We start from the raw sequence: 12,064 nt of genomic DNA, 5'->3' as shown, positions 1-12,064 counted from the left end.
CTTGGCGCGCTAAGCGCGGCCGCACGCTCCGGATCTTGCAGTCAGTCTGCGGCGGGCACAAGGACTACAAAAGCAGAGATGGCTTGTGGTTTTCTGTGCGCTGTGTTCTCCCATGCCTATAGTTGACTGTCGCGCGATTTCGTGTTTCGAAGATGTGTTGAAACTAAACGCAACACAAAGCATTTCCGCTCCGCTGCTGCCGTTCTGCATCACGCCAGCGTTCTGACAGCGAATAGCCGCGGCGATTGATTGAGATGTCTGTTTTTGTTTGGCTGTTCACGGGTGATATCGCACTTGTTCATTTAATTAGTAAGCGAATATTTACTACAATTTATACAGGCAATAAAACTACTAACCGTACTTCATGCACCTGTGCAGTGATTTGCTATCGCTGCCAATGCTACGACATTTTTCTTTTCGTGATAAAGATTTCAATGAATAAGGGTGGGAGCATAGGCACCAGCATTGATCCTGAATACGGAATTTGGTCTTCATCGTGCTGTCACCCATAGCACAAGCTTTGTAACTTTACAGGGACCATATCGTTTTATTAGGCCTAACTTTTTCATCCGAAGTATAAGGTTACTTGTGTGGCTTTCAGCCTGTCGTCTCGTTATTTCATCAGTCTCGCCATACTTTTACACACTTTACTTCGAAACAAAGTAGCTCCAATTCGATCTCCAACTCATATCTCATACTCTTGATACCGAGTTCTTTTTTCTTTCTGCTCTTCTGCGCACTTTCCAACCAGCCTTTAAGACGCTTGCCGGAGTATCAGCTGAATATAGGCCTACTTCGCGTGATGTTCCTCCTGTCAATTTGCTTCTAGAACTGCTACTTACCACACTCTGCTCCCGCTTCCGCCCCCCCCCCCCCAGACGACACGCCGACTGCACCCTCATTGGTTTAGGCGTACTTCACTATGATGGATAGTGACGAAGTTTGCGAGCATACTCTCAAACCAGCACGCCGCACACGTGTTTCGATGTTGCGAGAGGATCCATATTCTTTTGTTTATTAGAAACTCAAAGAGAGAAAAGGCTCTGCTGTGTTCTTTTCAGATCTCTGACGGCGCTTTCCCAAAGGGCGCCCACTCGTCGCCTTGTTGAAGTTCGCAGGGGGGCTTAACGACCCCGTGGCATCTTGTGGCCGGACCGCTATCCTGGCCGTGTATGATCCCATTAGGTGCGCCGCAGAGATCAAAGGGGCACCTGAGCTGCCTGACACAAGGTCACATTTGGCTCCCTGTGACTGCTTCGATATAGGTAATTAGAGCTGTTCTCACTTGCGGGAGACTTTTGAAGGCTCCTTCTTCTTCTCCCGCATATTGCGCGATGTCATTTAAAGCCGCCTGCCGTATTTGTGCAGTCGCAGCTAACGCAGCGTGGCGAATACTGGCACCCGAAAGCATACAACGCACTACGTAAAGCAGGGGAGCCTGTAGAATATAAATGCCTTTCAACTCAAACACGTGGGGCCACAAATGATTGCGAATGCAGTAGAGTTGAGAAGTTAGCAATGGATCATTAAGCGTCATTCCAATTATGTAATATACTGATATAAAACAATTTACCCAGAAAACCAGGCGGGCATGAATTTATGCTCTGGTCATTTTTGCAGTAAACAACCATTTTCCTGTCATTACGTAAGGGAGTCTTTTCAAGAAAATTTACGGGTATTTTGTTTTCCTTGGGGAGAACGTACGAAGTTAATATTGGGCATATACAAGCTAACAAACATTAGAGAGAAGCACGGATGTGCGTACCATGTTATTTCGAAAAAAGTATCGGTTGTACGCTAATGCTTATTTTCTTGGAGTACTTTAAAAACATCACCCGTCGTAGTGGCGTAATGGCTATGGCCTTGCTCTGCTAAGTCTGAAAGCGCGGCATCGAATCAAGGACGCGGCGGCCGTGTTTAGATGGAGCGAAATGCAAAAACGCCCATGTATGATGCTCTGACTGCACGTTAAAGAACGACAAGCGGTAAACTCTGCTACGCCGCGCCTCATAATCATATCTTGGTTTTGGCACGCGTAAAGCCCAAGAATCCTTGAAGAAAGTTAGAAAATTTTACAAATATTCCTTTTTGTGACACTTCGAGCGTGGTGTTAGTTGATCGAACTATCGAACCAACATTATATTCTCAATCGTGTGGACACTGTCGTGCGCACACATTTACTGAGCCTCGGCCTCGTAAGCCTCAGATTTTTCCTGATTAACAGTCGACAGCATCGTACGTACGTCGAGTATCCTGATTCGGAAAGCCGGATGCTCACTAAGTCTGACTATGTTTGGTTACTAAATAGCCCGAAGAAAGGGAAAGGAATCCATTAGCTTCCTGGTTATCTCAGATGATAGTGAGCGCCCCAGAAAGCTTTTGGCCACGGGTTCGATCTCTGCACGAGGAAGAATTCTTCCACTGCGAAGCTTTCTTTCTGTAGAACCCGTATGTGTTTCCTTGGTAGATTGCTGCTAACGTCGGGTGGATGAGAATTTTTACCTTTCGTTAAACATTGTCCATCGTGTCGATTTTCACAGAATGAGATTGTTATATCCTTAGCCAAACAAAAAAAAACGTTGGATATGAAAGGCAGGGAATTTAACCAGGAATGAGCCCTGTTGTGTACCCATGCACTGGTTGACGGGAGGAAAATGGGAGGAAAACATCTCTAATAAAGCGCTGAGAGTTTCAATATGTGCACAACTCCAGTGTGCTTTATCTCTTCACTTAGTCGCCTTCCACAGCCAGATGTCTGCACCGGAAAGAAACCCCGCCAATGCGTGATATCTACACGAGCCACATTAGGCACACGCCATTTCTGCTATAGGTTTGCTGTCCGTCTACATTTGTTGATGGACAGCTATTCGAAATGATTCGAGTAAAAGGGCATCACTATCATTTCATAAACGCTTGCTATCCGGAATAACAGCGCTTTATATGACTGTCTCCCTCTTGCCAAGGCAACTGTCCCATTCTCCTCGGGGAAGGCCGGAACTCCTTCATGTCACTACTGGAATGCGAGACCGCCTAGCACACGCTTCCAATACGGCACTGCTGTTCACCCGTTTGTTTGGGGTGGAGTATGTCTTCTAGTGCGTGTCACATGTGCAGTAGCCACGCCCATGTAGCTTTCCCTTCATAGCCACCGAAAGTTGTCTGCGAGTATAGTACGGCAATGTTCACACGTTTACACGGCCGAACAAACTACTATCCTTACTTCTTATAGCTGTCTACTAATTTGATCATGCAATCGATGCTCCGCCTTTCGGGCGAAACTGCGACTTTTTTGACACAGTTTACAAAACAGATTAAAGTAAAAAGCTAAGAATATAAATTTCCATAAAAAACTTGTACTTCCGGAAGAAGCCGCATATCTGCCCAGGCTCGGCTGCGCCCGCCCGCGTAGGAACGAATCTTCGGTCGCGCTGCTTATTGGTGCCGTAGCCGACGGTGGTATCGCTAATTTCGACTAGTTTTCAACACTCAACTATATAGACTCAAACCACGCAAAACGTAAAGTCAGACCACGTGTACACTTGCAAGTATGCGCTCACTCCTGGCCATTGCTGGCTTGACACCTTGGCAAATATCGCTTTGCATTGAGCTATTGACAGCGATTCAAAATGCGCAAGTTGGATGTGGTTGCTATCAGCACCCTCTAGACTTCAAGGTCTGAAGAATGCCGCCGTGATGCCACCAAGTGGAGGCGGCGGCCACTCGCTGCCTAGGTGTGAAGGAATGGCGTAAAAATATTTGTGATATTGTAAACCTCACGCATTTCCGCATTTGTTCCTTTAGGAACCGTAAAAAAAGTATACTTGCTATAAAAGAACAAAAAGCGCTTAAAGATGTTGTTTGCCGGGCCTCCGGTACTATATCTACAGAGCGATTGTAAACAGAAACAAAGGTATATGATGTCCTGAAACTTCGCATATTGCTCTTCATCAATTCTTTGTTATAGATCCGTTTGGTAACAGAAATTTGGGAGTAATTGATATATGGACCAGAAAACAGTCCGAATGCATAGTCGCATCGCGAAGAGAATTATTTGTCCACGCAAAACATTCAGGGAAGTTTGCATAAAAAAAAAGTTAATTCGTAGGAGCACGTAATATTCGAGGTTTAACAAAAACAAAAGGTTGACTATGTTAGGACAAACATGAATATTTCCCATACATTTCCCTTCTTGAGTTGCGCTTGCAAGCGCTCGAGAAAATAATGGTAAAGTAATAAATTAATAAAACCGAGCGAATCTCAGAACAGGTTGCGAGACATTCAGCGTGCTTTGTAAACCAGTTCGGAAGTGGGATGGCGTACTTGTCTGAACAACTTTATTTACGGCGAAGCCAAAGGCACTTTCAGAGCTATTGATTGCTGAGCGTTTATAGCTTACTCTTCTTTGATTTCGAATTAGCGTCTAAAATCTCTGCCATTCACTCTGCTACAAAAAATTTTTGGAAGAATGTTCGTGCGGCACCATGACACTTGCTTCAGAGCCAGCTCACTAGTGTGTGCATCGTCGCAGGTGTTAAAATCTGACAACTCATCGTTGGTCAGGAGCTCCATGGTTAGGTCTGTAACACTCGTAGCTGGTTCGAGAGCTTCAAGAAAACTGCTTGTTTCAAAAATTCCTCCACGGTGGCATAATCATGCGCAACAGCATCGACAACAAACATTGCTCGATGCAAGAGAATTTCTCGATCCATTGCTCTGATGAGGTCATAGGGCTTCTCTGCAATTGAAACTGAAATGTATTTCTTCTTTGTCAATGCTTCTCTGCATTTCTCGCGCTGGAGGACCTTTAAGGCCACATAGGCTGCATACCCTGCCACATACACCAATACCGGGATAATGTCCTTCAACAATGAGAGTGTTGTTTAGGGACAACTACGTTGCAGCCAGGCCGCGAACGGTTAGCCTCCCTGTCAAGGTCCGACCATTGCTCATATTCGTCAATGACATTGCCAGAAATGGCGACCGCTGGGATTGTGCTTTGCAAATGCAGTTTGTTTTAACATTACTACATTTGCCATATCGACACGTGGTAGTGAGATTCAGCTAGTCGTCGCTATTTGCGAAACGGTCTTCAAGGCAATCGGGCTGAATTTTGGCAAGCAGCACATAAGACAGTTTTCGTTCGTCAGAGCAGTACCTGGCGATCTCAATGAGGCCTTGCGTTGTTTGATAAAGGCCAGCATGGGTCACCTCAGGCGTCGTACCACTGTCGCAATCTTTCGTCCTTTCTTTGCACTCCTCAATCCAGTCCACAAGGTTGTACAGGAAACATATTTAGCAATGTGCCAGCGAAAGCACGGCCTCTTGAAACTTGTCTATTAATGTAGCTTCCTTAGACGGAGTCTTTACGTTCACAACATCCACAATTTTAATAAGACCTCAATGAACCTTACAATCCCTTCTGCATTGTAGAGGTTGCGCTTTTCCTCAATTTCTGGAACAGCGGGCCGAACAGTATCGTTGAGCACCTACAAAGCAAGCTTTAGATTCTGCTTTTCGATGTATGTTACACACTGTCGCTTTTTGCGACAGTTTGTAAGCATGCCTTAGTAGTCGGCCGATTTCGATGTTGTACGCGTCTATAACCGTATCAAAATATTCCGAAAGCATGAGCCTCCGAGATGTGGTCTGCTTGTCGAATTCTGAGAAGTAGAAGCAGTGTTTGTGATTGCGTTGTTTTATCCAGTTGTTGCGAACGCTTTTTACAATGTGGTCTGCATCATCATTAAAAAAAAAAAAACATGGGCCATTGCGGATTGCATGGATGCGGATAGACGAAAGGTGCCAAATCGTTGTTCGGCCCCGACGCGAACTGTTCCATTGCCTTTCGGTTCCCTTTGTTGTTATCCGTTGCAACACCAAATAACTTTATACCCGATCTTCTCTAGACCACAAATGACCTCCCTGAGCGACTTGTGCAAAATATTTCCTGTGGCGCCACAGACAGGTACATTGTGAGCAACTCCTTTAAAACTATAGGTAATGCGCTGCACCATAAAAACATAGCGCTGTTAGCTGCCTCAAGGGGGTTCTGTGCTATGCTGGTGATGTTGCCGCCTTTGTAGTCAAGAAAGGTTTAATGGGAATATCATCCAGCATGAGAGTAACACCGCATTGACGCTCGTCCACGTCAGATATCCTTGTCATATAGCTGAGGAAAGTAGAACTTTTAAGTTCCAAGTGTGGATGCGTTCCGTGTGAGGAACGTATAGACCTGATAGTCGCGGCATGTAGTATTGTGATATTTTCATAACTGCGCATACATTTGTACGCGTGAGGCGATATCGTAAAGAGGAGAAAGTAAAACACCGTGAATTCGGATGAGTAACGCGTCCTCGTCTTATTCTTAGAAAACAGGTTTAGCTTTTTCCGTCAGGAATCGTACTGCCTGGCTGTTGTCCTCTTCCATAGGTGTTGTTGACAGCTTAATTAGCAAAAAAGAAATGGCTTTTACAGTATCCCTGCTGTGTCCGTTGGACGGCGAATGGGCGTTAGTTTTCCACGCCTCGACGCTATCAAGGAAGCCCACTACAGCCCTCTTGCTGGTTTCAGAAGGCGGAGCGCAAAATTAGTTGCTGGCGTCTTCGTGAGTAAGAACGTTGTCGCGAAGTTAGCTTTTACAACAAGCGAGTATTTTATCGAAGGCGCTTCATCTTCGACAATGCGGAAAAGCAAAAGATGCTCAACGCCCTCAATGCAGTGCGAAAAAGTTGACTGTCTCACTCTGAAGTGGAAAACTGTCACCAATGCACAGTATTGTGTCTGCCTCTTGTTCAAGGCGGAATGACTCTGCAGATGGCGCAAGGACTGCCCGGATCGCTCCCGCTTCCAGCCGTTTCCGTTTGAAGTCGGGGCTTTCTCTCCTTGTGCGCAGTCCGGAAATTTAGACGGGACAACACTGGCATGAATGTCCGGACTAGGCAATGGTGTGATCGACATGCATCTTGTTTCTCCGTTAACCTACGTAGCCTCTTAAATTATGTCTTCGGGTGTGAAGTGCAGCTCGTAAACAAAAAAGAAAACTGAACTCTCGTTTAACCGCAACGTATTGCAAGAGGGGAAATAACATGTTAAGCACGCGCTACATAGACCTCCAATACCATGCCCTGTTTGAAGCTGCACCCACCGTGGTTGCTTAGTGGCTATGATGTAGGGCTGCTGAGCACGAGATCGCGGGATCTAATCCCGGCCACGGCGGCCGCATTTCGAGGGGGGTGAAATGCGAAAACACTCGTGTACTTAGATTTAGGGGCACGTTAAAGAACCCCAGGTGGTCGAAATTTCCAGAGTCCTCCACTACGGCGTGCCTCATAATCATTTAGTGGTTTTGGCACGTAAAACCCCATAATTTAATTTTTTTTTATTTGAAGCTGAAACGTTGCGTACTGTTAATCGCGCTGGGAAGCATGAAAAAGTTGTGCATGATAGCTCATATCCTAGAATAGTGTGGAGTTAAAATTTTCCATGGAATTGCGTGCCCCCATCTTCCACGCAGCCCCTCGTCGTGAGGAAATCTGCAGAAGCGCATTTTGCACTTCGAATCGCAATTTCCGCGTCATTGGGGGACACAGCACTTGTTCGACATGACGAAATGAGTGCCCCACCTTCGCTAGAGCACGCAAGATATCTTCATAATTTACCAAAAAACGGCAAGCTGAGGGGACCGACGCATCACGTGTGGCGGCAAGAAACAAACTGACGTGCCCGATGTGCTGGTGCACTACGTGTGCTCCATCGTAAAGCATAGTGCGCTTCGACTACATTGTTTTCCCTTTAGGTGCTCATATTTCGTTCAAGTATTACTGCCATACGATTAAAGCAGCTTTGTTCGGACACTTGGGGTGCGATCTTGTACGCGTTCCAAAATAGAACGGAGGCGGTCCGTTCTTTACGTCGCGAAGTAGGCGGTACGTTCCATTGTATTCGTCCGATAGCCGACGACACAGAATGATTGACAGCAGATATCATGGCACAATTGACGTCATGGCATTCGTCACGGTTCAAATTGACCAATCGTGTGTGGCTCAGTGGAACGGACCGCCTCCGTTCTATTTTGGAACGCGTACAAGATCGCACCCTTGGTTTTCTTTATTCAGAGAAAACCACCGAATTTCAAGATGGCGTCAAGTGACGTGTCTCAAGTTGTATCCACCCGTGCTTGAGTTGGTTCCCTACAAAACCTTCGCAAGCGCGCCGCCGCTGCCGCCGGTTGGTGACGCCAGCACTCCGAATGTAGAGAACCCTCCGGCCTTCAGAGTCCAGAAGGTGTTGCTACTATCCATCAGTCAAGCTGGCGCAAGCCAAAACCGGTCCAAACCACGTAAGAGCGCGAGCGCGCATTCCAGCCCGGTCGTTCACATAGCAAACGTTGCTGTACGTGGGCTGGCTATACGCACTATAGTCAGCCCCTACAGTTGCATGTAGCTGCGTCTTCTGCGTAGCGCTGATACCGCGGTCACCGTAGGGTGCTCGCTGCGGCTCGCTGAGGACAATGACGTGCTATGAATTCTTACAACGTGAGCCCGGAATGCTGCATTTATCGCTTAGCCGATGCATTATTAGCCAACAACTACGCCTCCGCTTAACGCATTGAAGTACTCTTCTGCTGCAAATTATTTCTGAAATAGTGTATTTTAACGTCGAAACCTTTCTCGACCTTGATAAAAAAGCGCGGCATACTCTCTTTACTACTCAAAGGTGCTGTGTATTCTATTCGAATAGAACGCTGTGCTGCAAGCTCTGCGCATTAAAAGGTAGCAGTTTTACTTGCTTCGTTAACAGAGGCGTCTGTGTAAACCTTAGTAAAATGTGTGGACAACGTTTAGCTTCGGTAAAAACCGACCATCCAGTTTCTTTAAGGCATACCGGAGAGTCTTGCATTTTTCGCTGAAGCGGCACAAAATATTCAGCGTGAAAGCCATCTGATGCTTGTGCGTATTTATACGACATATTCGTTTCATGCATCCGATGGTAGAAGACAAATACAATGTTCCCTCTCATATGGGTCTCCAGTGTACCTTTCTGAAGAAGAGACCTTCAGCTGATAGCTTTTATTGGATGGTATTGATACAATCCACAACCTTTGGTTAATGAAGAAGGTGGCGGTCACCCAGACGTTGTTTGAATTCAGCCATCTTGGCCATCTGTGTACAAAGTATCTGTTTATAAATTGTGCTTCACTTTCATCTCTTTGACGCCCCGTCACACGTTTTCTCCAGACAACAGATCGAGTTCCGAAGCAGTCGGCGCTTCGGTGCGACCACCATGGCAGACCAGCTGGAAACTGCTTCTGCGCCGCGGACCACGATTGCGATCGCCCACCCTCGAGACCCTGGAACGTTCAACGCTACCGACATCGAGGAGTGGCTGACGCAATACGAAGGGATGAGCGTTCACAATCACTGTGACCTGGCAGTCATGCTGGCCAATGTTGTTTTTTATCTGAGTGGAACGGCGTAGTTGTTGTGTGACAATCATGAGGCCGAACTTGGGAGCTGGGACACATTTAAGAAAAAGGTCCGTGAGCTGTTCAGTAAGGCCTCCAGCCGAAAAATCGCTGTGAAGAAAGTGCTGTCAACTGGAGTCCGAACATCCACAGTGTCGTAGCTGTCCTACGACACTGTGGCTCGTGTTGGGCCGTAACGCTGACAGTGACATACCAGAGTCTGACAACGTCGGCCACGTCCTGATGGGGATAGCGGATGCCACATTGAATCTGCTCATGTGCAGAAATTGTGCTACCGCCGATGCCATGATCGAAGAGCGCCAGAGCTTAGAGCAGGCCAAGAGCCGTCGTACTGAACGGCCATTCGCCCGGTATCCCAACACCGCTGTTACGTCTTCGTGTGAAGAGCGGTCGCCATCTCACCTTTCACTGCCTTAGGCCGCATTGACCAGGATTGTCCGCCACGAAATCGAAGCGATGGCTCCAGCGAGCCTCTTTCCCAACTCTAACGCCGGTGACTCGTACGCACGAGTGGTTTCACTCGTCCGAGACATCGTGCGAAACGAACTCGCGAATCTCGGTGTTAACGCTGCTTGCACCATGATCAGTCCTGTGTCTACTTTTGGGGCCCCGAAATCGTTCCCGTGTTATCAACGATTCGCGCCACGATCACCGAACCCTGCTGATCCGAGAACTGAAGAGAATCGGCCTATCTGCTTTAACTCCCGTCATATCCGACCTGCTGCCCGCTAATGTAACAATCGCTGGAAGCTCCCTCTTACGTACTCAATCCTCTGCTCATGCTCACCGCCTTGAGCGCAACCCTGTTGAACCACTATCTGCGGCCCAGTCATATTATACTAACGCTGCAACGACATGGTACTGCGACTCGCCGTCACCTTGAGATCATCAGTCGCGTTCACAAACATTCCGCCGTCCGTCCTCCCGCTACCCGCAACCTCACCGCGTAATGTAACCGGACAACTAAGGCTCCGTCATTCCGGAAGACTAGAAACTAGCACTCCGTCCTTCATGCTCATCGAAGCTGAGGTCGAGTTTGCTAGGGCAAAAGAGTGTAAGCGAACGACGTTTTCCGGTCCACCGCATCATCACATGTCGTCACCTTGTCATATCTTGTTATATCCTCCCTCACACCATCTTCTATATAAGCATGTTCTTTGACAGTATTAAACAATTTGGTAGTCTGCGCCACGTACATCCACGTTTTGTTCCTTATATTCGTCCATTAGTTCCCGTCAGTATAAAAATAAACGCAATACAATCATGTTACATACATATTAATGGCTAACCTATCATTTTTGCACCTATGGGAATAAGTTGCTTAGTACGATGTTCTTAACATCAACACTTTGGGAGTCTTCATTGCCATTTCGTCGACTGTCACATATCATAAAACATGCTGCTAGCATGGATTTCATTCCTTGGTAAACCTGCTGAACTTCTCTAAGCCCCAAAGAAAAACCAAGCGCTGTCCGCTCTGAATGAAGAAATTTCATTATGAAGGCCCTCAGAACACCTTAAGCATAAGCCAGATGCAGAGCAGGAGTTTCACATTTTCTTTGAGAACTTACTACTGCAGACCGTGAGGTGCCTGTAACATCAATAGTGTTATAATATTTTTCTAGACTATGTGTTGCCGGTAGTGCTAGTGCTTGTTTTTGTAAGATGAGAGTGCCTATTGTCTTTACCATCCCATCCGAAGACAACAACACGAGTTTATGCTAACCTGTTGTTTCACATATTGGCACTTGAACTTTGAAAAAGAAATTATTAAGTGGCACAATAATATAAATATTGCTGTAGAAAAGAAACGAAGATGATAAATCAAAGATGCCAGCTATACGTGGTGTACCTGAAGGTAAATGCATGCAGCGAAAATGCTTGTCGGGATGACGTAAGCTGGTAGGACATCACAAAGGAGATAAAGGTCCGAGCCTGAGTAGTGATACAATTTTAATGCGATGCAGCACAAGATACGTTAACTGGAGCTATTCTGCAGTTCTGCACAGTTGCTCTTTGTGCTTGTGTTGGCAAGCTAGTACCTGCATAAGAGAAGGAGGTTGTTGATAAACATCTAAAGATATTAAGGCACATACACACTAACTTGTGAGCTGCATTCGTTTTCTTTAGCTTTATTATCCTAGTAAACATATGCATCGAAGGTTTTGTGTTCCCCAATATGAATCTTTTCTATTTGAATAGATTAGGCTGCCTTCGTTAACGTTTGCAAAAAGACATATTTTAATTCGTTGTGGCACTTCGGCAGCCACCACCACATGCAGCAATATAACACACAGGTAAATCAACTACTAATAACGAATGTCAGCTATGAAGGTATGTCACTAATATTGGCGACCGCTTGCGATCATTGCCTATATTGGGAGCTTTTAGGAGCTATTGCAGCTTTTTTATTTCCCTCAATAAAAAGGATACATACCGATAAAAAGAATATATCATGTCCGGCTGTTGGATCGTTTTTTTTTTACCAATTTAAATGAAAGATTCCCTTCAACTGTGTATACATGTAAGTTGCATTTTGAAAGCTATGTCATGGCTGTTCAATTCCAAGAAGTGTTTATC

Source organism: Dermacentor variabilis, chromosome 1 (genome assembly GCF_050947875.1).
Source record: "Dermacentor variabilis isolate Ectoservices chromosome 1, ASM5094787v1, whole genome shotgun sequence".
NCBI lineage: Eukaryota > Metazoa > Arthropoda > Arachnida > Ixodida > Ixodidae > Dermacentor > Dermacentor variabilis.
The sequence above is the reverse complement of the archived record's forward strand: the minus strand, read 5'-3'. Positions refer to the sequence as shown.